This window comes from Mustela nigripes, chromosome 2 (genome assembly GCF_022355385.1).
Source record: "Mustela nigripes isolate SB6536 chromosome 2, MUSNIG.SB6536, whole genome shotgun sequence".
Classification (NCBI taxonomy): domain Eukaryota; kingdom Metazoa; phylum Chordata; class Mammalia; order Carnivora; family Mustelidae; genus Mustela; species Mustela nigripes.
Window position 1 is genome coordinate 166,727,065 of NC_081558.1, and position 24,610 is coordinate 166,751,674.

Here is a 24,610-nt window from a genome sequence, read left to right on the forward strand (position 1 = left end):
ATCACAAATAGGCAGAGAGGCAGGCCGAGAGGGAGGAGGAAGCAAATTCCCTGCAGAGCAGAGAGGCTGGTGCGGGGCTTGATCCCAAGACCCTGGAACCATGACCTGAGCCGAAGGCAGAGGCAGAGGCTGAAGTCACCCAGGCGCCCCAAAAGAAAATTTTTTCTTAAAAAAATGTTGCTATTTTTAGTGCTGGCAAATAATTTTATTTATAGAATAAAAGTTAAACTTTTTTAAAGGCTTCATTAAAATGGGTGAATTCTTATTCAAATTTAGAGTCAGTTGATTTGAAAAACAAAATATTCTTTAAAAAGGTATTGTGAAAATCATTACATAGTAGTTTTAAATTTATGTATGGGTAGATTCATATATACATGTGTATAAAAGATATGCTTTATTTTTCAAAACCATTGTTTATAGAAAATGAAAAATAAAAACTTGAAAAAAAATAATAGGATTTGTATCTGTAAACTGTAAACTTATATTGCCAGTTAACTAAGGGAATAATGCCAAAAGGAAAATTTATGAATCTCAAGGGAAGAGTAATGGCCATCATCATTCCTCAAAGTACAATTTTCAAAGACATGCTTTTATTATACTTTTTGTTTGAATTACAAACGTTAGTAGAAAAATGAGAATTAGGCAAAGTAATACATTTGCACTCTAACGTACCGTTTGATAAAGCCTCACCAGAAAATGTTACTTAAAAAAATTAATTTAATTCATCTGCAGTAGGAAACCTGTCACCATGAGCTAAAAATTGTCTGCTGAAGGCCAACAAATAGAAAGTTAACAAACACTTTAACGCACCCAATGATATGCATATCCTTTTTATAAATAGTATTTCACATGCTAACATGTAACAAGAGAATTGCTAAGAAAGGAATCCAGAAGCCCTGATCTTTGGAAAGAAACGGTAACCCATAAGGAGATCATCTATTTTCCTGGATGTCATGTATAGGGTAAACCATGCCAACAATCACTGACACCATGAGCATCAAGAACAGAGGAAAAGAACCAAGGAAAGAGAGGACCAGGCAGTGGGAAAATATGATTCCATGATATTTCATGTTTTAGGTAACCAATGTCCAAAACTTTATTAAGTCCACAACAATTCTACTTAATGACTCAACTGTTACTAATGCCTTTATCCATTGTTTGATTTCATCTTTGAAGAAGCAGCCCAACAAACTCCTAGGCAGTCTTCCATTTCTTGGTTCCTCCATTTCCTCCAACTTTAACACTTTGCTCAATCAAACCCGATTTGTTTCCAAGTTTAGTTCTGCCCTTTTGGCTTGCTCCTTTTTTCTGTTGGGCCCCACGCATATTTAGATCTCTTCTTTCAAAAATCCTCAAGAGGATCAAACCTCTTATCTTCTTAACCTCCTATTTCTCTCCCTATGATCATCCCCTACTCCCATTCTTTGTCTGCACCATACTTTAATGACCTGTGCAGCAGCTAAGTCCTCCTACACTTTCTGAATACAAATACTATATTCTATTCATCTTTATCCAGCATAATAGCTATATGCAATGGCTTGCTTATAGTAGACATCCAATAAATCCTAAGGTAACTGAGTTAAATTAAAAAGTGCTATAGTAAGCACATGATATCTTGCCTGCCTAGTCCCTTCTGTTACCACAACTAAAGTTTTCTAGAAACTGCACAGGAATCTGCCAACTTCCCCTTCTACAATTAGAGTTGATTGGTCCTAAGTCAGTCCCTGACCCAAACTGAGCCAATCAGAATTTTTTCTATGCAAATCTGAAATCAAAACAAGGCAAACAATGATCATTTATGAGTGGAAGAAAACTAAATTCAAAAGCTATAGACCACCATATGACATTATAATCAAAATACAACAGTCTACAGAAAGACAGAAGGCATGTAAAAAGAAAGAACTGAGAAATAAAAGATAGAAAGAACTGCAGCATTCATGCCTTTGATTCTAATTAGTTCCCAAATCCTGAATTCTAGCTATATTACCTCACAAGGTTATAGCGACTACATTATTATAAAATACATTATAAAAATATATTACTATATAAAATATATCACTATATAGATTATTAAATAAGATATATTATATAAAATATATATTATAAATTCCTCCTTTTTGCTTAGGCTAGATCCTGTAGACTAGATCCTGAATGTCACTGGAATAAAATATCCTAAGTAATACAGGTACCAAAATCATGGGTCATATCTAGTTTTTGCTTATAACTTAGTAAGAAAAAAGCATATTTCCAAGGGAAATAATCTAAATAGAAAGCTAATAGGGAAAAGTCACTTGAAATCATATAAAATAAAATGCATTAGCATACACAGAGAACAATTCAATAAGAATGTATATCTACATGTAAGAAGTGGGAGCCTAACTGTTGCTTTAGGAGCCTAACTTTTGCTTTGGATTTCTCTATTTCTTTATTCTCCAAGGACAAATATTTCTAGGTATTTATTATACTGACAATGTATGGACAATGTATGGAACATCATTCTTAAAAAGGTCCACTGAATACTGTTCCACCTAAAACGTAAAATCGTACTTCCTTGTGAATACCAACCATATTTTTTAGTGAAAAATATGAAGGGGCCAGAGTAATCATTACAATTTTTTAAGAGCACAAATCCTTTGTCAACTGGCTGGCAGGAAGGTCATTTGATAAAAGTATAAGCTTTGGGTTTAATATTTGTGGCATGTGATACATACTTTATTTAATATGCTTCCAATTATAATATTATCAAAAACTCTATATAAACCATGATCATTATTACCTACTCTGCATTTGTTTCACCAATTATAAATGTATTTTCCACATTAATGGAAAGGATAACTACATAGGCCAAAACTTGACCAGCCCTATGATAAATTCAAAAAAAGCAAAGGCAATCTCTGCAAGCTGAATTATTAAATTATTTTCCAAACTGTAGTCATTGGCTTGCCACACTTTATATATGGCTGCAGTTAATCTTAAAATGAAAAAAATAAATCATTTCCCAGACTAAATAAAGACTCACGGCAATAAATGCATGAGTTCCAGGAGGCCACAGAGCTGCATAGTTTTACGTATACTCAACGTAACTAAGAAATAAGAAAAATAATTTTCAGGAGTACCTTGTGGAATACATTTTTTAATGTCTTGCATTTTCTTAAGAACAGTGACAACTTTTCTTTTTCAAGCTTATATTTAAATTCCAATTAGTTAACATACAGTGTAACATTCGTTTCAGGAGTACAAAGTAGTGATTCGGCCTTTCCATACCTCACCCAGTGCTCATCATCACAAGTGCGCTCCTTCATCCCCACCCCCTCTCTAACCCATCCCCCACCCACCTCCCTTCTGGTAACCATCCGTTTGCTCTCTAGAGTTAAGAACAAAGGGGAAAAACCTGACAATTTTCTATAAATCCTCTGGGACAAAAGTTGGTTTTCAGAAGTCTGCCTAGGTTGAAGGAGTCAAAGAAAATCTCTGAGGCCTTAGTAAAAAGCAAATGGCAGCAAAGAAGCAGAAAATGTTCTTGAAGATGGAATCAGGGACTTAGAAAAGCCTAAGCCATCTGTGAGCGAGAGCAGTGGCTTTCTGACCATGACGGTGTGTGTCTGCAACAAGAAACCAAAAATGTTTCAAAGTGTCAGTGTTTCCCTTTCTCACACATCCAGTTAGGTACTGACATCTCCGATAAGCACAGACATAGGTAAATGAGTCAAGTGCTATGGGCACACATGTGAGAAGTAAAAGAACTAAACCCAATCAACCTATGGTCCCAAACCATTCTGTACATCTTAGTGGGTTCGATTATCTAAGGATTACTTTTAATTCTTTTCAGTTTTAAGTGTTTTACATGCTCTTACTACACTTAATGAAATGTTATGATACCCTAGATACTGATGGAGCATTCCTGGGGAAATGGACTGGAACTATACTGTCTATACTGTGAAAACACACAAAGCCGTTTTGTTTGCTCCTCAAGCTGCAGGATTACTACTGCAGTCGGAGGGGATTCATAGTGCCCTTCATAAACTATTCATCCCAATTCATAAATTTAAAGTACTTTTACTTAAATAGGTCTGGCTTCAAAGCTTGACAGTGAGGTCAATTTAAATACTCTGGAATTGTTGATTACTTCCAAGCAGGTGTTCCTTTTTTTTTTTTTAATTTAAAACAAACAACAAAACAACAAAACCTTCACTCCTTGTATTAATTATAGTATTTTATTCTTTCAGTCATTTCTTTTAAAACATGTTTACATATCTTTCAAAGTCTAATCTCCTTTAAATTAGCCCTCTACTAGATGTAAACTAAATCTCAGATAGAAAGGAGGACCTAGAAATCAGAACAATTTAGATGCCTATTGCCAGAATACAATCTAAAAGTAAGACACCATCACTTGGACTGTCAGAATCTAAAAGAATCATTTTATGAGTGATCTAAAAAATGCCAGAGGTAACAGTTACAGGTAGACTGTGGCTAAGGGGTGTCTTTTTAACATGTTTTTTTTAATCAATCTATACTTAAAAAGAATCAGCCTTGATGTTGCAAAGATTTCTAGAGTTAAGTCTATCTCACAGAACTTAACCCTGATAAATTCCTCCATGGCAACTCTAATGAAAAGATAAGATCTAATATTATTCTACTTCTCTGAGCAAGCCTTAAATTAGAGTAACAAAAATATTTTACTTGTAGATATCTGTGCTTTGAAACATTCTGTGCTTGAGAAAAATAGTTTGGCAGCAAGTTTTCTATATTCTGTGTATTAGGTTATATCCTTGAAAATCTCTTCAGGCCTAGCATCTACTTATGGGGTGTGAAGTATTCAATTCACCAGGCAAAAAATAATAATATAATTATTGTCTTTTAATAATACAATTAATATTGGCTATATCCTCAAATTTAAAATTACCCATATTTAGGTAAGCATAAAATTAAAAATTTGGATGAATAAATTCCAAATCATGAAGAAATCTTACATGCATTTTCACAGAAATGAACAGTAGGTTTCTTTTGTTTTGTTCCTCTCTATTGTATTTTTATTTATAATGCAGAAATACAGTTCTAGAAGATTCCAGATTTTAAATAATCCCAAATCTAGAAAATATGTTTCATTTATGTAATATATTAATATAACGTATTTTATTTGTAGACATGATTACAGTAATGTTTCCTACACACTGGTTCCCAAAGTGTCTCTAATTAGACATCAGATTAAACAATGTTAAACAAATCTCTTTACATCAGGAATAAGCAAAGTTTATTTGTATTGTGAATTCCAAGTGTATGTGTAAATATACACCATTTCACAAATGAATTTGATCATGGCTTCATTATTGGGATCCCAAGAATCTGAGAAACAATTCTCTGGGACTACTATGCCACCAGCTGCTAAAATAATCCACTCCATTAAACAGAGTTCAATAACCTTTGTATTAAAAAATTATTACTAATACAAAACTTAAATTCCTTTCATTGTGTAAGTTTTCTTCCCATACTTACTTGCTTGCATCACAGGTGTAAATCTGTTAACGATATGTTTGAGCTATCTTTACAAGTCATCAAATAGGCTTACAATTTTACATTTGCAAATCACTTCAAAACACCAATCAGTAAGCAAACTCTGCAATCTCATCTTAAATGTGATTTAAACTTAAATGTGGACTGATATTTCTTTAAATGCTAATAAACATGAAGGATCATTTTAATTTCAGTATGCTCGTAGGCTTCCTATAATAAATCAGAAAACTTTCATGTGCCAAAGGAAGGGAAAGAGAAGCAAGAAACATATAAAAATGAGTATAATTGGTTCTAAATTTCATAATCATGGATAGCACTATATGTAAATAAACGTCCTTATTTCTTGATTCAAATAAGTAAGTCACTACTCGGGAAGTGTATCTCTTCAACAGTTCTGGCAATAGCATCACTGTTACAATTAGTTTCCCCCTAGTAGTTCATTTAAAAATAATCTGCACATTATAAATTAGTCACATCACAGGAAGAATGATCTAGTTAAAAAAGAGTATGTAGTTTTTAAAAAAAGGTTTCGCTTCTATTTCCTATCCCCACTCTCTCCTTTCACAGCCATTCAAAGCTTCTTGTGTATTTTTCAGGATAAAGTATCAATGCATACACAAGCATGTTAAAGGATTATGTCTGTTTAAATACATTTTCATGCAAATGAGCATACCATATATATTGTCCTGCAACCCCTTTCTTCTTGCTGTTCAACCTTATAAATAAATAAAATCTTTAAGTACACATTTATTTGAGTGAGAGAGAGAGAATCTCAAGCAGACTGTACTGAGCGTGGAGCCCAACATGGGGCTCCACCCCACGACCTGAGCTGAAATAAAAAATGGAAGCTCAATTGACAGAGCTACCCAGGTGCCCCATCCACCTTATACTTTTAATAAAGAAGAACAGAAAACTGTAGTGGGATAATTTTCCACTTTACATCGTAATTTTTTTCCTCTTTTCAATTATACTTAAATATGTGTCATATTTGAGCTTTCTCTTGGAAGATACAGTATATTAAAATGTTCAGTTTAGGGGCACCTAACAGGCTGAGCCTGTTAAGCATCTGCCTTTGGCTGTAATCATGTTTCTGGGACCCTGGGAGTGAGCTCCACACTGGGATCCCTGCTTGGCTGGGAGTCTGCATCTCCCTTCTGCTTATGAGCTCTCTCAGATAAATAAATAAAATCTTTTAAAAAAAAATTCAGTATAAGATGTTGACAATAATGGCAATAATATTAACAGTTAACATTTTCAAAGCCTGTACACTACTTGCTAGTCATTTTGCTAATCACTTTACAAAGATTACCTCTCTGAGTTCTTTCAACAAATGTCTGCTGTAATTACTATTACTCTTTCCATTTTACAGATAAGATGAAGATAAGGAAATTGACAGATATGGAAATTGTGCACTTAAGTAATTTATTTCAGTTATTCATTCTTCCTCTTTTCTTTCACAAAATCCTTAATACAATCATTTAATTTATTGTCTATAAATCTTGACTGTAAAGTTTCAGGACTTTGAGCTCTCAAGAACAAAAGACCCACACTGTGGTTAGAACCATCTGGAATCCAATGACTAAATTCAAAATATACCCATTTTATATTTTAAAAGAGAAAGGAAGAAAAACTTGATTTCTTAAACTAGAATAGAGTTTCCTAAACTAAAATAGATTTTCCTAGAATTATTTCTATAATCCAATATTAAGCTAAGATTTACCTTCAACATCCCAACACTCAAAGATCATAGAACATGTGAACCAAGTAAGTTAGTTTCTTCCTATCACTTTACAAATAAGAAAAAGCAAAAAAAAAAAAAAAAAAAAAAAGAAAGAAAGAAAAGAAAAGAAAAAAAGAAAAAGCATTTATCAACACATTTATTATCCTTTCATACTCATCTCTAAATTGAAAGAGACATCAGAAAGTCTCTGACTAGAGTATGGAATACATATAAAAATCTCAGACAGACAAGCGGCTATAACATTTTGTAACACTATCAGAGAGAGCAGTTTCTGAATCTTGTCCAAAAGTAGCAAATTCAAGGTCAAGGAACCAGCTTTTTCCTTCGGTAGTTGAATCCTGTTTAGCTTTTACAGTTAGAGGACAGCTATCTATGGAGATAGGAACTCAAGGATCTGTACCCTCATCACAACTATTAATTCACCTCTCCCCTTCCTTCTTCAGACCTTTCTTCATAGCATTCTACAAGGTTTATCAATTTTACTGTTTTTCTCTTAAACCAAATTCAGCTTCTCTGTATCTTTATTTAAAACAGGGAGACTGAAATGAAATACAATACTGTACTCTTTTTTTTTTTGAAGAGTTTATTTATTTACTTGACAGAGAGAGATCACAAGTAGGCAGAGAGGCAGGCAGAGGGAGAGAGGGAAGCAGGCTCCCTGCTGAGCAGAGAGCCTGATGTGGGGCTCGATCCCAGGAGCCTGAGATCATGACCTGAGCTGAAGGCAGAGGCTTAACCTGCTGAGCCACTCAGGCACCCCAATACTGTACTCTTATAAAGTTTGTTCAGTGTTGAGTAAAGTACAAGTTGTGTGTCTCTTTGTCTATCATAATTTCACACTCTGTTAACACTTGCCTATATTGTATTTTTTATTTCTATGGCTCAATTACGTTATTTATGGTCTACTGTGACTGGGAATCTCAATCTGGAAAATGTTACATGGCTAGCTCTTAATTGAGCATACTGATGAGAACAAAAGAAGAATAAAGTACACAAAAAGAGACACTACAAACATCACTTTTATTTGGCAGTGGAATAAAATCACACAATACTCATAATCACATGGAAGGACGCCCACTCAGTTCTAACCTAATAACGTCACTGAATAAGCAAAGAAACAGAAAACAGGAATAAGAAGTGACTAACCAAAATTTCAGGGCTGCTGACAAAAGCAGAACTGAAACCTGGGGGTCATATTCCCTCTCTGGTCATCTGCTTCATTGAGCCAAAGCTCACTGGAGGTCAGACCTCACTGAGAAGAAAAGCTCCTGGTCCTGGTTACTGCTATTGATTCAACAGTAATAAACCAACACTCACTATTAAATGTTTTCCAGTTTAACCACAAAATAATAAGTTAGTAGAGTGTGTAGACTGTTTGAATAGGGCCTGTTTTCTGTAACTTTTTTCATTTTATTTTATGATTTGTGAAGCAACTATATTGAACAATGTAGTTATGTGGTTAAAAAGTCCTCACTGATTCTGTTGTAAGAATTAATGTTTACTTTTTAAAAGTTAAGTAGTACATTTTGTATCCTGCAACATCCAACGAGAAAAAGCTAATAGATTGTGCAATATTTCCGGAAGGCAAAGTAAATAACTAAAAAAAATAAAAGTAAAAGATAATCTTATGCTTGAAATTGTTTCTGGGTTCTGTTTGATAGTTTCTTGGGTTCTGTTTTGTTTTTTTTTCTTTCTGTCGGTGAAGAAGCCTATTTTATTTTTATTTCCGCCTGCCGTTCCTATAGCAAACTCATTTGGAAGCTCAGTCTGTTTGACTACTAAATATTGCTGTGGGAATGTAATTACTTCTCTCTTACTCCATTTCTCTTATGGAGAAATCTCTAAATTTCTATTTTTAAAATGAACCTGTGTAAAAAGAGGAGTCAAAACTCAAAATTCATCAGTTTGAAATATCATTAATGCTTAATATAATATTAACCACAGTGAGATTCAAACTATTGGGAAAATCCATGCTTACTGCATGACTTGCTCACAGTACCTTTGATGTTTGCTTTTCAAATTCAAGGATTAAGTTCAGAAGGATAGCATTCTAAACATTTGAGACTATGCAGGAAGAAGGAAATATACTAATCATTTCATAGTTCCTGAGTTAGATCTTTATGAGAAGCGAGCAAACTTTTCATAAATGTGCCTAACTTGATAGGAAAAAATACAACATACTTTTCCACATGAATTTAATTTTTTTAAAAAAGGCCAAAACTCACTGACAAAGCAAGTAAATATAAATATATATATTTACTTTAATGTGATGACAGGCCAGGTGTAGGCTGTCAGGAAACAGTCAATATCCAGGAGTAGGGAATATGAGGAAAGGAGTAGAAAAGGTAGGCTGTGAGGATGGAGGGTGGAGGGTGTGAGGTCTTGCAAAATGGGAAATAATGTCCCTAGCCAGTGAAAAAAGGATTTCATTGGGCTCTATTTGTGAATAAACCAAGGAGAAGAACTGGTAACTAAAACCAAATTTCTAGTTTATGGCTGTTCTTGAATATTTCTATTCCACAGGCCCATGCGTGAGCCAATGAGCAGTTGATTCCAAACAGATGCACGAGCACCTGTTGTAACCAGGCATTTTACTGGTTCATCCTTGTCTTCCTAACTCTGCTTTTCCAATATCCATTTCTTGTTCTTTCAAATCTATTCAGTCATCAGACTTCCCTTCCTAGAACTTGAGTAAACACCCACTTATCTCTCTCTTAGACTAATTTCTCTAATTTTCACTTCCTCTACAAACTTGGGAAGTAAACTCTATTCCAGCCCTAAACCCACAAATTTACCACAGTCACACTGACCCCTGGATTTAGAGTAGATCACTCAATAGTGTATTAATAATATACGCTCCATCCCTCCATGGGAGAGGAATTTCAAAAACACGGTCTTCCTACATTCTCACTGGCTCAGGCATGAACCTGTAGAGATAAGACTTCTGCACTCCCCACAGATCTGAGTATACACACATACGCTCAGTTGGAAACTGAAAGGCACATTGTATATTTACTTAATTTTATTATTAAATGAAATTCCTTATCATTACTTAACTCAACTTCTGTTTATCTCTAGAATTCAGCAAATTAATGCCATTCAGATTCCTAAACTTTGATTAAGAACCATGTATTCACACTGTAGACTTTGACAAGCACTGCTAAATTTGGTCAATACTTCCCAGGACTTCAAGAGAGCTTTGCATCAAAATTTATCTGTAAGAAGTTGCTACACAGCCATTGCTCTTCCAGCTTCAAGATAAGAAATTTAGTGATTGTTACTAGCAGGAGATCCAAACTTGGAATTACTAGAATGTATTATCACCTAGGTATCTCAACAAAGCAGAAAAAGAATAATTGTTTTCTAGCATAATGCTACTGATCCACATAAATAATCTGTGGCAGTAACTTCTTTTTTTTTTTAAATCGCAATTTCCCTTTCTCATGCTAGTTTCCAAGTCTCATCTTTCTCTTCTTTCTGTAGAGAGGCCCTCTCATTTCCTATTGTACCTTCCTCAGCAGAACAACCTGTCCTCTTAAACATCATCCTCTCCAGTTACAGAATACTTATTTGTCCTGTGATCACATCCTTTACCATAAAACTTAACTTGTTAAACCTATTTACACAGAATAAAATAAGGCTTGTTGATGATGAAAATTATTTCACCACATTTCTCCTGGACCCTGTTTCCACTCAATTATTTATATACTGTCTTATATGTTTGTGGGAAGATTATTTTGTTGGGTCATATACTGTTAATGTTAAATCTATACTAGATGCCAAGAATCCAGGGGTACTTGGGTGGCTCAGTGGGTTAAGGAACTGCCTCAATCCTGGGATTGAGTCCCACATCAGGCTCCCTGCTCAGCGAGAAGTCTGCTTCTCCCTCTGATCCTCCCCTCTTCAGTACTCACTCACTCTCTCTCTCAAATAAATAAAATCTTTAAAAAAAAAAAAAAAAAAAAAAAAGGAAAGAAAGAAAGATTCCAAGAATCCAGGCAATATTTGTCATAGGAATGGATAACATTTTTTTAGTGGTTAAAAAAAAATAATAATACTGTTTTCTAACTGTCATGTAGACTATGTGATTAATGCAGACCCTTTACAGATCACTGATATGATCCAACCAGTTTTGTATATTTAAAGAAAGAGAAAGTTCCATTTTCTTGGATTTATTTGACAATACCTTTACTCTGACTACGTTTTGATGCATATGTCATATTGCATTCGAAGTCCTATACTGAAAAGGCTAAACGTGAGATTTTATTTTATAATTCAAAAACTAAAAATGTACAGTTGTCAAATGTAAAACTGGCAATACAAATACACTGATAATTCTTTTGTGAAGTACTATTATACATGTAGTATAGAAGGTTTTCAATAAATGGGATCTGCCATTGACATTGTGCTGGATTTATTTTGGTTTATCTGGGTAAGTACTCTTATAACATATTAGAAAAATATAACAATTCCTGGGTGGGACTCAGGAGACAACTTGACTATAAGACTTAAGAAGTAAAAAATTCCAAAAAAAAAAAAAGTAAAAAATTCTTAAAAGAATAAAACCAAGATAAAGATGCTAAAATTCAGGGGCACCTGGGTGGCTCAGTTGGTTAAGCAACCGCCTTTGGCTTGGGTCATGGTCCCGGAGTCCCGGGATCGAGTCCCACATCAGGCTCCCAGCTCCATAGCGAGTCTGCTTCTCCCTCTGACCTTCTCGCCTCTCATGCTCTTTCTCACTGTCTCTCAAATAAATAAATAAAAATATTAAAAAAAAAAAGAAGAAGATGCTAAAATTCAGAGTAACTGGGAGGGATACAAAGTAAGGCAAAGAAATAAATCAAGAACTCTGACTGAACAAAGCTTTAAGGAAAAGGATTAAAAAAATTAAAATTATTTTGCCCAGTGAAGAAGCATCAGACTTAAAATTATTAGATTTTTCAGCTATCAAATATCATCAAATAATGAAATACAGACATAACCCCAATTCTGAACATTTTAGATTAAAAACAATGGCCTAGTTCTTAAAATGATATATTAGTTGCAAGAGCACAAGTTTTGTTTTGCAGTAAAAATAAAAGATTTCCTTTTTTTTATGAATATGTCTTGAGTTCGTGTCTGAATTTTAAATGTTTTTGCAAAAGTAATACCAGACTTTCTCCAAATTATCTCTAGTATTTTACTGTTAACAGCATTCAAGGGATGACTCACAATACACAAGTATTTTCTGCAGTACAGAAATATTGCCTGCATGACTAGTTAACACCTTCTCATGAGATCTTTTCTATACTCTTTTTCGCCATATTCTGGAAAATGTCCCGATCCACAGGTTTAATCTAAGAATTAAAAATAAGAGAAATAGGGGCGCCTGGGTGGCTCAGTGAGTTAAAGCCTCTGCCTTCAGCTCAGGTCCTGATCCCAGGGTCCTGGGATCGAGCCCCACATCGGACTCTCTGCTCAGCAGGAAACCTGCTTCCTCCCCTCTCTCTCTCTGCCTGCCTCTTGGCCTACTTGTGATCTCTGTCAAATAAAATCTAAAATGAATAAATAAATAAATAAATAAATAAATAAGATAAAAATATTACCTATCATGTACTGCCTGTTGAGTGAAGATATCCTTAGAATTGTCCTAGAAAAACCTACAGTTTTAAAAATAAGTCAGTTTAAATTAATTTCTATACTTCCCTGGATGATCTTACATTCAATGTTAAATGTTTATAAGCTCTAGAAGAACACAGTTATTAAAGTTTTTATTTTATGTTAGCCTGGATTGGCACCTGGAAGAGAAACTAGGCAAACTCACATCCATTTTTCCATCTTTTTCTTTTTTTTCTTCCTTCCTTCTTCCCACCTTTCTGTTCTCACTGCCTCCCTCCCTCCTCCTCCTTCTTATATTCTAGACATTACTCGGAGCTCACCACTTGAACTGTATTCTTAAGTCCCTTTATCTATTTTACCCATCCCTTCCCTCCACCTCCCCTCTGGCAACCACCACTTTGTTCTCTGTATTTTAAGAACCTGATTTTTGGTTTGTCTTTTTTTTTCCTTTTGTTCATTTGTTTTATATCTTGTCCACATATGAGTTGAAATACCATGGTAATTGTCTTTCTCTGACTTATTTCACCTAGCATTATACCCTCTAGGTTCATCCATGTTGCTGCAAATGGCAAGAGTTCATTCTTTATATGTCTGAGTCATTTCCATATAGATATAGATAGACAAAGATATATACACCCCACATCTTGATGCCCTCATCTGTGGATGGACATCTGGGTTGCTCCCATATTTTTGCTGTCTAAATAAATGTTACAATAGACACAGGGGTGAATTTATCTTTTCGAGTTAGTGTGTTTGCTTTCTTTGGGTAAATACCCAGGAGAGGAATTGCTGAACCATATAGTAATTCTATTTTTAATTTTTTGAAGAGCCTCCACATGGTTTTCCACAGTGGCTGCATCAATTTACACTTCCACCAACTGCGTGGTTTCCTTTTCATCACATCCTTGCCAACACTTGTTATGTCTTGTCTTTTTTATTCTAGATGTTCTGACTTGAGTGAGGTGATATCTCACTGTGGTTTGCATTTTGCGATTCTGTGACTAGTGACGTTGAGAATCTTTTCATGTGTCTGTTGGCCATTTGTGTGTCTTTAAAATGTCTATTCAGGTCCTCTGCCCATTTTTTTTTAATTGGATAATTTGCTTTGTTTTGTTTGGTGTTCAGTTTGTAAGTTCTTTATATGTTTTGGATATTAACTCTATGAGATATATCATCTGCAAATATCTTCTCCCAATCAGTAGGCTGCCTTGTCATTTTGTTAATGATTTATTTCACTGTGCTTTTTTATAATAAAATGCTCTTTATTTACATAGGTTGACTTCACTTTTGTTCCCCTTGCCTGAGGAGGCATATCTAGAAAAATGTTTCTATGGCTGATGTCAAAAAAATTATTGCCTATGTTTTCTTCTAGAAATTTTATGTTTTGTGTTTATGAATATGTCTTATTTAGGTCTAATCAATTCTTGAGCATGGTTCAAGAAAGTGGTCCAGTTCTATTCTTTTCCATATTGTTGTCCAGGTTCACAGCAACATTTGTTGAAGAGACTGTCTTTTCACTATTGTATACTCTCACCTCCTTTGCTGTAGATTAATTGACCATTTACGCATGGGTTTATTTCTGGGCTCTGTATTCTGCTCCATTGATCTATATATCTACTTTTGTGCCAATACCATAATGCTTTGATTACTACAGCTCTGTAGTGATCTTGAAATCTGGGATTATGATACCTCTTTGTCAAGATCGCTTTGTCTATTCAGCAGCTTTTGTGGTTCCACACACACTTTAGTATTACTTCTTCTAGTTGTGTGAAAATTTTGTTGATATTTTGACAGAGATTGCATTGTATCTGTAGATTGCTTTGGGTGGTATGGGCATTTTAATATTGGTTCTTTCAAACCATAAGTATGGAATATCTTTGGGTAGATACTAACTCAATTCCATTTCTCTTTATACTTCATTTGCTTAGCTTGAGTAGACTATGCCAAATATTGTTTTTGTGGGTTTTGTTAAAAACCGTAATTCAGGAGACTTATCATTCTTAAATTTCTAAAAGCAACTGAAAATTTATCTCACTCTAACTATTTCCTATTCACATAATACTATATTTTCCAATTTTAAATAAGTTCCATTAGGGTCCCTGAGTGGCTCAGATGGTTAAGCATCTGCCTTCGGCTCAAGTCATGATCCCAGGGTCCTGGGATCAAGTCCCACATCCAGCTTCCCTCTATCTCTGCCTTTCTCTCTCTGTCTCTCATGAATAAATAAATATTTTTAAAAATCTTTAAAAAATCAAGACAGGAAGAACTTTCATTAATCAAGATTTCCAATTTTTATTAATCCATTTATTCAATCAACATATATGTTCTGGGGATATGTTATGTATCAGCAGACATGGAGTTAAAAAAAAAGATTAAAAAGACATAGATCCTGCCTACCAGATCTCAAAATTCTCTAAGGGAAGAAGGGCAAGAATATATATGGGCAATAAGTGAAGTGAACTCTGAAACTACAGAGGATAGACACTTTGCAAAAGATCAGGGAAGAAATTTTTGGAACAGATGGAATCTAAGCTCTGTTCTGAAGGACAGGGATACTAGTTACTCAGACAAAGAAAGGGCTATGGGAGAGGGTGTGACAGACAGAGAGTGTTCCAGAATAAGACAGTGACAGGGAACAATATACCCATAGCACATTTAGAAGTATGGCTGGGGCATGAAATTCCAAGAAAGATTGTGTTGAAAATATAACTAGAACCGTTAATGCTATGCTAAGTATTTTGTATTTTATACTTATTCTAATGGGGAGCCACAGACTTATCTTAAGCAGAGGAAGAATCTATCCATCTTACATCATTTTGGTGGCAGAGAACAGAAGAGATTAGAGAAGGGCTAGACTGAACTTTGAGAAATACATTAGACTATGCTTATTTTTATACTTCCTTAAAATATTAAATCACCATGCTCTCATTTTACTCTGAATCCACAGAGTCTACATATACCTGCCTTTTAAACACACATGCTTTCATAATCCTAAATTACTTCTCGCCTACTTCCACTAATGACCTAAAACAACAATATGTTCTCAGACGCTGTGAACAACAGCCTGTAAGGTGTCTCATTTTCACCTTTAAATTTACCTTTAAATTTAGGTTTCAACCTCAGAATTTCAATGCAATGATGTTTCATTATCAGATGAGAATTATGTCATAAGTAATATGGTACTTCCAGTTAATGGATAAAGTCTGGGAATTTGTGGATGTCTTATTTGTGTTATAAAGTGAGTAGATTCAAGGTTATACCCAAAAAATAATATGATGTCACTATCATTCATGTGCCATTTCTTGAATGGGAGAAAAAAGGTGTAGTGAAGAAGAGCTATAGCTGGCAATTTTATAATTTTGAATAACCTGAGGTCTCTCTTTTTTATGTCCTCATGGGAGTAAATTGGATTTATAATCATATTTTGGGTAAGGTGGAAAGATTGAGATTAAATAACTGAATAATACTAACAACTTATAAAGAGTTTATTATCTGACAATCACACTGTTGAATGGGCTTATCCCTACCCCACAGGTTAGGACAGAAGGGTTAAGCCATTTGCCCAATGTTACCTGATTCTTAGGTGGGAAAGAGAAACATGGGTTTCAAAACCACAGAGTTTGGCTCCAGAGCCATATTCTAACTCTAATCTATAATGGAAAGTAAGCACAATAAGACAATTACTTACTTGAAAGAATCCTTAAAACTAAGAATAAGCTACACGCCTGAATCCCTGGGTTGCTCTCTTAATAGCACAACTTATTTCAAGACGAAATGTTTAAAAGCTGTCTCTGTGCTGGCAATTCTTAAAAATGCCAAAGAGCTGGGCCCTTTCTTTAACTTACAGCATTTTTAGTAATAAGTTAGGAGAAATAATGTGTGGGATTACACAATATTCTGTAGAACAAAAAAATAATTCCCATTTTGAATTTTAAAAAAGGGATTATCATTTTAAATGTTTTTTTTCCCTTAATTGGAACTCCAATAAGAGTTATTCCTTACCATCAATTCAAACTTATACAAATTTCTCTAAATGAATGTATAATTTTGGATCTTAGCATTTTTAAGCTTCAAAGATCTTAGAAATCATATGATACAATACTTCCATGACAAAAGGGAATCTCATAAAAGGTAAATTAATTGTCAGAATCACAGAGAGATAATGGATCAACTTAGATTAAAAATATAGTTGGGGTACTCTAAATCAAGCGGATAACTGGGAAAATAAAAAAAGGGAGAAAGATATAAGTATAGACAGGTTCCATGTAGAAATCTATAATCATTTGGTTAAAAATCTAGGCAGAGCCATCAAAAAGGATGAATACCTACCATTTATATCGATACGTATGGAACTGGAGGGTTTTATACTACGTGAAATCAGTCAGTCAGAGAAAGGCAATTATCACATGGTTTTACTCATATGTGGAATATAAGGAACAGTGCAAAGGATCATAGAGGAAGGAAAGGAAGACTGAATAGGAAGAAATCAGAGAGGAAGACAAACCATCAGAGACTCTACCCTGGGAAACAAAATGACAGTTGCAGAAAGGGAGGTGGTTGGGGGACGGGGGTAACTGGGTGATGGGTATTAAGGAGGGCACGTGATGTGATGAACACTCGGTGTTATATGCAACTGATGAATCATTGAACACTACATCTACATCTGAAACTAATGATGTACTATATGTTGGCCAACTGAATGTATATTTTTTAAAAGTCTAGGCAGTGAGGAAAAAAAACAGCTATTTCTCCTCTCCTATCCAAATATATAGACATTTCCACGTAATAGAGAACACAAAAGTAGTTATCAAAAAATTCAGTATTTTTTCATTGGAAATAAACTTTGTTCTCCTTTGATGCCTTGCTATATATTAGAAGTATGCTTTACAGGAGTATAACTAATTTCCTCTAGTGGTTTATTATTCAAAGGATACAGAGCGCTAAAAACTAGGATTTTAAAGCATATATTATTTGTAGAAGCACTTCTGAATCCCATTAATAAGGAGATTACTCAATTTCTAAAATATCATTAATATTCAAATTATAGATTCTTAATAATCTCACTATTAAATTAGACACCACCAGATAATCATAATAAATAGAAGCACCCTACAGTGTTCATAAAAGGAAAGTAGTGGAGCTCCCTCTATTGATTTATAGTTGAGTAAATGTGCCTTGTATATAAAAATCTTAATTTTATCATCAAAATTATTATATAGTAATCATAAAATTATAATAGTAAATTACAATAGTAAAATTTTTTTTTAAGGTCTAATAGGTTTAAATTATAGAAACACATATACAATATCAATTTCTAAGGATAACTTTATAAACTACAGATGTCCTTATAATTTTAGAGCATATATTCTTTCTTAATAGTTTTGGCTTGCAGAGATCACATTTAAGATTATAATTTTCAATTTGTGGAAGGTTTTTTGTTTTGTTTTCCTTGAGTTGATAAAACTGAAATTGTTTGACAGATATTGGGACTATAAAACATTCTAACAAGAATATGAAGTCCAACTTTGTTATGGAAGTCTCCCAAAATGCACGTAGATGGAACTGAAATATATCTTCCAATCAGGAAATGAGGTATTTTCACATATTTTTTGGTGTGAATAAACTGACATAATTATATGGTTACTAAAAAATGTGATTCATAACAATTATCGCTGAGAGTGCACTGGTGTCAGGCAGTGAGAAATGCTATATACTCATCTGATTGGAATATCCGTATCAAATGAACTTGGTAATATTGTTATCCTCATACTACAAATCAGAAAACAGAGACAAGAGCTAGAAAATCAAATTAATACTCAGTTCCACCATCCAAGCCCTTGGACTCTGGTGCAATAGGACCTAGGCTATGTATTGATAATCTGTGAAATCTGTGAGCACTGACATTCCATAAAAATTAAGCAAAGAATTATTTTTTAAAATATCATAGAGGTGGGGCGCCTGGGTGGCTCAGTCGGTTAAGCCTCTGCCTTCATCTCAGGTCATGATCCCAGGGTCCTGGGATAAAGCTCCACATTGGGCTCTCTGCTCAGCAGGGAGCCTGCTTCCCCCTCTCTCTCTGCCTGCCTCTCTGCCTACTAATGATCTCTGCCTGTCAAATAAATAAATAAAATCTTTAAAAAAATATATCATAGAAGTATAACCATACTATCTACAATAAAATCACTATTCAGGCAGTTCAAATCCTTTCTAACCAAATATTTTGGATCGGTTCTAAAAAATAATAACCTCTAAACTATACCCTGAAATTCTACTTTTTTATTGTTTTATCATTTATTTTAGGAAAGAAACATACTTCTTATTAGCAAAGAGAAAAACAACTGAGCAGATGCAGGTTTTGTTTTAATAAACATATACTTATTTGTCATTCTACTGTGATAAGAAAAGCCATTCTATCTCATACTAAATAGTCATTTCCAAAAGAAAATTTCTATTTGAGAACTAGATTACCATCCACTACGATTGGGTTGAGTAAAGGATTAATCCAACAGAGTAAATGCAAATATGTATTTCATTTTACTCTTAGATCTGATATTTATTATTCATATTTAAAGCATTATTCATATTTAAAGCCAAGCCCATCTCTGCAAAAAAAAAATATAAAACCTATGTCTTATAACCAACACAAGCATTTTTCTTCAAAGTGTCATACCTACCACCGGGTAGAGAAAGTGCTTGCAAAATAAGGTATAAATGCCACAAGCTGAAAATAAACTAAATGCTAGGCAGAAACTGCTTTGTTTTTGAAATTACAGTTGTGCATATGAATATTAATTCCATTATGAATACTTATTACTTTGTTTAAAAAACATTCTCAGCACATGCTCATTAAAAACTCTGCATAGACACATTGTTATATTTTTTATATAGACATGGCAATAAAACTATGTCTTACTCTTTTCTGTAAAAGCTCTAAAAATTACAGGGTAAAACATATTTAATGACACTAAATTTTCAGATGATACTTTTTATCCACTAGTAAGCAATTCCGATGAGCCTGTTAAACTTGTTGAAGATTGTTTAAAATACGACTTACTTAAAAATAACTGAAATCTGTTTAGTAAGACGCATTATGAAGGGTTTACGAAATGGCATTGGTTAATTCACCTACACAACGTATATCATACTTACAATGAACTAACACAAATATTTGGGAACCATCTGTGTAACATAAAACAATATCAACTATTCTTAAGGCTCACATGCTATTGTCTCTTAATCCACTGCTTTAGTTAATCTGATCCCACAGAGTATGAATCTTCCAAAATGAAAGGAAATATGAACTTAAATTTAAATAGTTTATGTTCTAAAAGTTAGCCATCTTATGTGGAAAGAGCAATGATAATAATTCATAATAAATGTACTTCTTTCACCCATTTTCAGCCCTGATACATGTGTCATAAAGCTAAGCACCGAACTATCTAAAGGTTTTGCCTAACATGTGAGCATGTGTGTGCCTATTACTCCTGTAATTCTCATTTTTCCCATTGTTTTAAATAAATAAGAATCAACTTATTATCCTGTTGGGTTTTTTTGAAGTTACACTTTCTCCATAAGTCTATACTATTAATATACGGAAGGGGCATCCCCATGTGCTCTTGTTGGGATTTTAAATATATACACTCTTTTTTAATTGAGAAATAATTAATATATACCACTGTATTCATTTTATATATAATACAGTGATATATGTATATATTGAAAAATGATTATCACCTCATTACCACACAATTACAATGTCTTTCTTATTATAAGAACTTTTAAGATCTTCTCTCTTAGCAGCTTCCAAATATATAATAGAGTATATACTCTTTGAATTGTAATTTTAGAATTTTTTCTAAATGAAAAATGCATATATTCTTTGACTCAGCAATTTCACATTCAGGACATTTCCTACCAATGTAACAGAACATATGCACAAGAACACGTATTAGGATGTTCACTACAGTCATGTCTGTAACAAAAAAGGCTGGAAATATTCTACAGTTCCAAGAACCGGGGAAATGGTTAAATTAATTATGGTATGTACAATAAAATCCAATATACCTTCTCAAATGAAGTAGAGCTGTATGTGCTGATATGGGATAATCTCTTATTCTTCAAAACGTGCTTGTTAAGTAAAAAAGGAAAGGTACAAAATGGCATGTATAATATGTTCCCACTTGATTTTTTTAAAGGTGGAAGTATATACGCAAATATTTGCTTGTATATAAGTATTTGAATAAGATCAAACAGATCCTCTCTGAACTCTTCAACTGGTGAGTAAATTAGGGAAATCATAGGAAAAGTATTCAAAAGACTTCAAAGAATTCCTGGTGACTTCCAGGACTTAGAAGCCATGTTCCTTCCCATGTTGACATCATAACTCGTGCTATCCTCTCAGCCCATACCTTTTTGCTTGATTATTCCTCAACACATACCTCAGATGTTACTTCCTGAAAGAACCTTTCCAAATTTTTCCTGAAGTCCAGACCAAATCTGGACATTCTGATATAAAATGTTCTTTAGCTGTTCTTGTAGTACCTAGCAAAACTTCTAGCAAATTATATAATTAGTCGACTGATGTCTATTTCCCAAAGAGAACATAATTTCTTGGCTTGACAAGACCTTAACTGTCTAGTTAAGTCACTAGGTGTCTGTCTAACCTAGACAGTCTAACCTAGTCACTAGGTTTATTGCAGTATCCGAAACACCAAGCACAATGCTTTGTACATACTGAGCACTCAATAAACATTTATTGAATGGTGTTACACATGGTTAATTTCTAGAGTTTTTCTAAGTTTTTATTTTAATCCCATTTAGTTAAGATACAGTGATGTATTCATTTCAAGTTAATTTACATGAGTTTTAATCTTGGACTGAATAACAATGGGACACGCAGGCAAGTACCTAAGTAATTTTAAAGTCCTATAGCTCCAAACCTTGAATCTATGAGTTCAGACATAAATGAAACTAAGAACATTGTTGTCTCAAACAACTAGCTAATTTGCTACGGAATTTTAGGTAATCTTTTAACCTGTGGCTTCATCTATTTCAGCTGTCAAATAAGAAAACTGAACCAGATGAACATCTATGGCAATTTCTCTTTTTTTAAAATTTTTTTTTAAATATTTTATTTATTTATTTGACAGATTGAGATCACAGGCAGGCAGAGAGAGAGAAGAAAGCAGGCTCCCTGCTGAGCAGAGAGCCTGATGGGGGCTTGATCCCAGGACCCTGAGATCATGACCTGAACTGAAGGCAGAAGCTTTAACCCACTGAACCACCCAGGCGCCCTACAATTTCTCATTTTTTCCAACAATACCTCTTCTATCGCATTTTAGTTCTAACCATGATTTGCATGCCTTTAACCCTTCAACGCTGTGCGCACTCTCTTCCACTCTGTCCCTCCCTCTCTCTCTTCTCTCTCTCTCACACACACACACACATACACACACACACTCACACTTTCCATAATTTTATTTCAGGAGAAGATAAGGGTTCAGCCATAGTATAGTGCTTTAATTGACAGTGCTTGAGTCTCTATCATCTCTCATATTTCTTGCCGAAGGAGCTAGAAGAGGAAGATATAAACAATGAATATGGGGCTACGTAAGGATACTTGCTGCTGTCACATCACTCACTGGTTGATTGACTGCAAAAATGATACTAATTCTCTCTCCTGGTCTTTATCCACACTATTTGCCAAGTGTTTTTTTAGCTCCTTCCAGTCAGTAGGAGGAGATGACTTCCCCATTCTTGAATATGAGCTGGACTTGGGACTTGTTTTCACCAACTGACTGTGGCAGAAAGGATGGTTTGCCAGAAGAAGCTTTCCATATTTCTGCTTTTTCTTAGAACCCTGCTTCCACCAAGAGAACAAGCCTAGGGAAGCCTATTAGAGAAGAGTCGATTTTCCCTGAACTACAATCAGTGAACTCCCAGAAGCAAAGCTGCCTAGCCTGACATGGAGCAGATTATAGTAAAATGAAGATGTCTAACTAAAGTAAAAAAAAAAAAAAAACACCCAACTCTCCAGACTAAATTGCCAGAATGCAAAATAATGAAGTACATAAAATGGTTGCTGTTTAAACCACTACGTTTTGGAGTGCTCTATTACACAACCTAGTTATTTGATGTACTATGGTTCAAAAATTCGGTAAGACTAGCTACACATGCTTTTATGTTTTCTTCTTGATTTGGAAGTAGGTAAATTCCATACCCATAAATCCCCCACCATTAGGGAAAATACTTGGGAATGTGCTGACAAGAGTTTTAGCCACCGTGACCAATGTCCTCTCCCTTCATTCTGCCTTATTAATGAGGACAAAACCACAGCATCCCTTACTTTGTGTGCTTAGATAATATTCTCTCGACCTTTCCCACTCCCACTCCCTTTGAGGGTTTTCTGAGTATCTGAAACATTTATATAGATGAACCAAATAACACATGGATGCCTAATTAGAAAGCCTTGGCATGAACTGCAATAGGCATGTTGTTGGTTGCCCCAAGCCAGTTCTCCAGTTGTAGCTGATAGAACTGTAGTTTACATGTACAAAAAGACTTAAGCGTTTCCTTCAATTGCACAGCTATCCCTGATAATTATTTTTAAATCCAAATAACAGTGGAGCTACTGAGAAACTTCAAAGAGAAACAGAACTGGAATTGTACAAATGGCTGAGAAGGGCGTTCAGGATCAGACTGAAACCAGCCTTCCCCGGTAAGAAGTATTGCTCCCAGGTGAATTTCAAACACCATTATTCTCTTGGTCTATCAGGTCAATTTGGTTTCCACACCAAACCATGGGATCCTTAATGTTTTACATCCACTGCAATAACCTCACATCTCTCCTATACTTGATATTAACGGGGTTCTGTGACCTCTTGTTGATATTTCATTGTACCTGATAAATTTTAAAAAGTTAGAAATATGCACTTTGTCAGGATGAGAGTACTTATAGTTAAGTAGTCTAAGACAGACATATCAACAAGCATGCCATTAATAATCATGATGGCTATATAATTTGTCCTCCAAATTGCACTTTTGAGGGTGAAAAAAGGTATCATTAATAACTGAATCAGGACATCAGGATAAACAGGACTGTCGTGTGTATACTGGGATGTATGGCTCACGAAGTAATAGAGGAGGAAATTTTAGGGGGGAAAAGTATTGGGGCAGGGCTGGCTAACAAGCCAGAGAGGGTGGATAGGGGTCTCATTTCTGATTATTCTCCTGAGTTTAGTTTCATTACGTTGCAATACTATAAATTCTTAGACACAGACATGTTTATTGAAATACTTAAACTCAAAGACAAATTAAGTAATCCTTCGATTAGAACTGCTCTGGATTGGACTGATTTGATCATATCCTTGAATGTTATGGATAACTGAGAACCGACTAGATAAATAAGAGAGTAAGCACTAAAAGCTAATTTCATTCTTGGAACATACACTACAATAATGGACTATGATAATAGGTTATCATAAAACAATTACTGAATATCACAGCACATTCAGAACTAGTCCTAGCTGAAATATATAAGATATTACAACTAGTAATAAGATGGGGAGAAAAGCATATAAATTTTGTTATTTAAACAAAGAAATCAACTGGATGAAAATATCAATAACTCCAAATATATAATACTTTGTACACTATAAGGATACTTGCAATAACTGTAGGATTTAACCTTATCCAACAGACAATAATATCCTCTTCTTAAATATAGAAGATATATGTTAGTCTTGACTTTATTCTTCACAG

At 34.3% G+C, this 24,610-nt stretch overlaps 1 protein-coding gene across 2 annotated transcripts in view; it reads right to left on the minus strand.

Moving 5' to 3' along the window:
- The window catches only part of ALCAM (activated leukocyte cell adhesion molecule), a 209,421-nt gene that overhangs the window by 179,094 nt on the left and 5,717 nt on the right, over window positions 1-24,610 (minus strand). The gene's annotated exons all lie outside the window — the stretch shown is intronic.